This window comes from Belonocnema kinseyi, chromosome 3, assembly GCF_010883055.1.
Source record: "Belonocnema kinseyi isolate 2016_QV_RU_SX_M_011 chromosome 3, B_treatae_v1, whole genome shotgun sequence".
In the NCBI taxonomy this organism is placed as follows: domain Eukaryota; kingdom Metazoa; phylum Arthropoda; class Insecta; order Hymenoptera; family Cynipidae; genus Belonocnema; species Belonocnema kinseyi.
In genome coordinates, this window is record NC_046659.1 from 44,732,181 (window position 1) to 44,737,556 (window position 5,376).

Consider the following 5,376-nt stretch of genomic DNA (forward strand, 5'->3'; position numbering starts at 1 on the left):
TAAGCTTTAGTAGAAACAATTGTTCTTTGAATTTGGCGGTTTTTAGCGGGTTTTCGAGCGACCCCTCGCGGGAAACGAAAAAACTGATCTGGCAACACTGATACCCAGTTCCATCGGTGGAAGGGTGCCTGGTTGATGGCTCGGAGTCTTCTGAATTAAAGGCGACAGGAGTGACCCTGGCGCCTCCGAAGTTCCTGCACCGTTTCCGGACGAAATTTAGGAATTTTTTTACAAATCTTGACGCTGCGAAAAAGGGGCTTCGTTAATATAATTCGGATCTATCCACCAATAGTGTTTTAAATCTTTATAATGAGCTTCCTCGATTATTCTGGACTCATCTTGGATTTCGTAAACTCCTACTGATATTAATTTTATAACCTTGAACGGACCTCCAAATTTCGGAGCTAACTTTTTCGCGACCTAATCTACTGTCGACGGCAAAATATGAGTGTTATGCTACACCATATCACTTTCTTGGTAGCGAATGTCTCGTCTACGGCAATTATAATATATCGCCTGACGATCGGATGCTATATCCATGTGATTTGCGAGCAAATCTCTCAGAGCCGGCAATTGTTTATTGCTACATTCCCATTCCTCTAAGGACTTGGATCAATTTGGTACACATGCCCTGGAAAACCAAGACATATTTGTAACAGCTGCTCGATTACACGTTTATCCATCAGACCTACTGGGCCTGTCTATTCTACTTTCATTTTCTCAGAAGTTTGACATGCTTGAACGTATTTTGCAACGTCGTTAAACATGCCAAGCCAATAGTAAAACAACGGAAGACGCTCGTAAGTTTTATCCATACTTAAGTGTCCAGACGTCGTGGTATCGCGAGCTTCACTCATCGTCTTATCTCGAAGCTCCAGCGGCACGACCAGCATCCATGCCTCCAAATCAGGCAATAGTAGATCAGTGAGGTGGTCAGGGCGATGGCAATATAATCGATTGCCTTCTAATTTCCAATCCGGAAATTGATAACGCATTTCTTGAAATAATTTAGTTCTTCGGGTATATCACAAATCGTAAGTATTACCAATGGCGCAAACAACTTAAGAGTCCGACTGAAAATATACATATACGACAGCGCGTCTAAGATCATTTAAGGAGTTAGTAAAGAAACTTTGATGTTTTCAAAATATATTTTTTTTGATAATAATAACTTTTTTATTGATTCAAACTTTTAACACATAAATATTGACATCAAATAATTTTAGAAATTTCTTTAAATTTCAATTCCATCCTGAATATGGCTGGTACGGCTGCTTTAAATTAGCCCTGCTAAAATGTGTTTGCATGACATCTCCATTTCTAAGGTTCTGAAATATAGAAATTCGCAATATTATTGAAGAGTCGAGATGTAGTTATGATCGCGACCTCATAAATTTAAATTCGACAAAATAATATAAAATTGTGGATTTCAACATTTTTCAACTTTTTTTACCATAAATTGTTTGAAAAAAGGGTTAAATATTAATCAATAATTATTATGATGGTTCGCACGATAAGCACACATGTGCAGAATAAGCTGTAAAACTTTCAGCCTAAGCGGTCCAGTAGTTTTTTCAAAAATCATTTCAACTAGGTCGAAAAACGTTGATTTGAGAAAAACGCGTTTCAGTTTGTTTTTTTCTATAATACATAGAAAAAATTATGATTTTTTGATATGTTCCGGAATTTTCCGACAAAAATTACCACTTCCACAGCATTTATAGATATATTTAATACAGGAATTAGTCATTTTTGGAAAATCAATTTTTTTGAAAAAAGTTCCTGTAAACCTCCTTAAGTGATAGAGCCATCGGAGACCACTACGGTCCGTATTCACTACAAAGTGATATCCCTCCCAATATGGTCTGAACTTTTCTACTGCCCATACCACCGCCAAGCATTCTTATTCTGTCGCTGTGTAGCCTTTCTCGGCACCTTGCATGGATCGACTAGTAAAGGCTATGACTTGTTCCACGCCATCATTCTCCAACCAATTTTTGTGCTACACAAAAGTTTTACAGATTACAATAATGTCATCCATGTACGAGAATGTATAGCGCTAAAATTCTGTTATTATTAGTCTATCCAACAATCGTTGAAACGTTGCTGGAGCTCCAGATAACCCGAGTGGTATACGACTGTATTGATAAAACTCCTTGACATGTACTGGGAAAGTAGTGAATTCCTCAGATTCCTCAGAGAGAGAGAGAGAGAGAGAGGGGAAGGAATTTGATAAAATGCCTGACTAAGGTCAATATTCAAGATAAATCGTGCGAATAAGAATTTGTTTAAGATGGAGCCAATATTTCTCATTGGGTCCGCATCTTTTTTGGCTACCATATTTAGTTTTCTGAAGTCGATACAGAGCCTATAATGTCCATCAGGCATTCTGATCATTACTACCAGGTTACACCATTCGCTATTACTGGGACTTATAATTCCCTCAGCTTCAAGCTTTTGGGCGGATTCTCTTCATGAGTCTTCAATCTTGGCAGAATAATCCCGAGAAGCTTGTCTGATGAAAGGACTTCCCTTAATATCAATATCGCAATATCGTGTCCCACCACGTGAGTAGCAGGAAGCTTAGTTCGTATAGGAGGAATTTTTTTTTAAAGAAAATCTTCCCGACATTTGGTCCCTGGAGGCTTCTATTCCTTTATGCTAGCACAGGTTTGCTCAGCTGCATTTGACAGAGAAACATCAGCATTTTCAGCACGATTATCTGGTTCTTCAAACTGTAAGATTAAATATAACGTCATAATCAAATAATTATGCAAAATCGTAACCAAATAGAACTTCGCAATCGAAAGTTGCTGCAAAATGAATTGGCAAATATTTTTTTAACCCTTGTCTTGCCACCCAAAAAAACTCACAGCATCTGCCACCCAGGTACCTGGGTACTCCGTCAACGAAATTGTTGTTAAAAGTCCATTATAACTTAAAGTCACTATGTGTATTAAATCAATATTTAATTATTCATATTCTATGAAGGTATTCCTACTTGAATATAATAATTTAACAAAATTTATTTTTAAGATACACTGCATGAAAATCATGCTTTTTCTGTCGGGGTACCCGGGTGGCTCCACTGTGCTTTTTTTAAATTGCAAGATATTTCAAGCTAAAAAATTTCTAAAAATATGTACAATGCAAATTTCGATAGAGAATCAGTTAAATCATGCTGATTCGAAAACATTTGGCCTATCTTAGTTAGAAAAAAAAGTTATTTAACAAAACGTATGCCGATGGGTACCCGGGTGGTTACACAAGGGTTGAACCTAAAAACAAAAAAGGTAAAGTGGCTTATCCGGCAGTTTCCTCGATCACCTCATTAGGGTGCATGATACCCGGATGTGGTTGATCTGCTAATTTCTTGAGTAAATTTGAAAATTTCTCAAAAGCCTCTTACCGATATAGGTACAGCACGAGCCTGGATCGAAGAGTCGTGTAGTGAGTGGCTATCAATTGTAACGGTAATATACAGGCACCTCTCATCAAGTACCGTATTGACCGGATATGACGAAATCTGAGGGGCCTGAACAACGAAAGGGTAAAGTGATTGAACCCTAGACTCACTCACCCTTGCAGCCGATTAATGAGGTGCTTCAACAACATGGGTACATGCGGGATTTTAATATCGGGAGGACCTACTTACAGCACATGCATTACTTGGAGTACTGCCAAAATGCTTCTTATTTGGGGAACTAGTTGATTGATCCTCGCGTTTATTACTGTTATTCTTATCACGAGCCTTACTACCTCGCTTCTTTTTATTGTTTGAACTATTTCTGATAGTTACCATTTCCAATTGTTCCCTTTCCGACATCGGAGGATCATAATTTTGACAACTTAGGCGAATATTGAACAGATAATCTGCTATAAGCTCATTAAAACCCTCTCCTCATTTCCGCCCTTCGTTTTTAACTCGCATCTGAAAGTTTATTCCCCTATACCAAAGCTTGAACGCGGTGGTAAATTGCCGCCATATTTCCCACCATTCAACAGTGGGCCAGGCTCGTACTTTTGTGGCAAAAAGTCAAGGTTTGAACTTGAATCAATTGAATATATTTTCGACTTTCAGACACCTTGAAGTATCTGTATTTGGCGTTTTTTATCAATCAGGTGCCCTGTCTTTCGCTGATAAATGTTCAAAGTCGAAAAATGGAATTAGATTTTCTATACTTATTGACTAAAAAGAAGGGATACAATTTTATTATATTTATCGAAAAGCAATCGGTTTTTGATTTTTTTAAATTAAGTTTGGATCAGTAAGTGCGGTAAATGGTGAAGAAGCTATAAAACTCATCAAAAATTCACATGTTTTATTGACAAAATAATCGATTTTTCCCCGTAACGTCTGCTGCCGAAATTTAGATTATGAAAACTACCGAGGAAATGATTTCAGAAGCATTATTTTTAGAATATGTTTAATTCAAAAAACATGGCTGCCACTTTTATGCGCCGTTTTGAATATCCAATTTTTGTTCTCAAATTCGAAATCCATGACCCGAGAAATCCCTGTATACCGATTTTCGTGAGGAGTGAAACATTTTTGTGTGTTCTTAGTCACCATTTTAGATCGGCCATTTTGAATTTTGATATTTTGACATTGGATTTGACATCAGAAATGTCTAAAATCCTTGTATACCAATTTTTACACAAATCGGTTGAATATTCGAATTTTGGCGACGTTTCGTAGTTTTTTACACGAGCGAAATTATTCTCGAAAAATTAGGAAAATTCAAATAAGGCAAGTCATTCCCAAGGTCACTAGCTGAAACGCCATCAGTTGTGAACGGAGTCATTCTCATTCCAGTCAATTGAATTGTTTTCTGAAAAGCTGATGGAATCATTATGTTCGTAACGTTAGGCCAAATGCGAAGACTTTCGATAACAAATGTTGTTTACTGACGCTTACCTCGATTGGACGGAGCTTTCTCAGTCCTCGAACTTCCTATGTCAAACCCCGCAGAATTTAGTGGGCAAGAGAAATTGAGTAGATCGACGTCGACAAAGTTTTCTTATAGTTCAAGCCGATGGCCAAGACCAGACTGGCGCCTGTTTCGTCCTCTCCAGTGTGCCCACTTCAGCGATCCCAGATCTGAAACGAGATGTGGTCCAATGCTATGACAGGGCTATGTCCGTGTGAATATAGTAGGAGACGCTGTAAATGACTGAGTTGCGCGCGCAACCCATTTCTCCTCTTCTGAATTTGAAAACTCGAAGGTGCTCGATTGCCGGTCGGAGCACTTCGGCGATTCTATGTATATATCCATCTGCTAACTACTTTGAAATAAATTCAGGAGATTGAGATTTTAATATTTCCAGATTTCGATGCTGGCGTTTCTCATGATTTGAATAGATCGCGCGCCTCTT

The 5,376-nt window shown here is 38.1% G+C and overlaps 1 long non-coding RNA gene across 1 annotated transcript in view; it reads right to left on the minus strand.

Moving 5' to 3' along the window:
• Positions 1–1,148: 1,148 nt before the first annotated feature.
• Positions 1,149–5,376, minus strand: part of LOC117169343 — a 22,422-nt gene continuing 18,194 nt past the window's right edge. The window contains exon 2 of the long non-coding RNA XR_004466650.1: positions 1,149–1,328. This is a non-coding gene — a long non-coding RNA (uncharacterized LOC117169343). The remainder of the gene's footprint in view (positions 1,329–5,376) is intronic.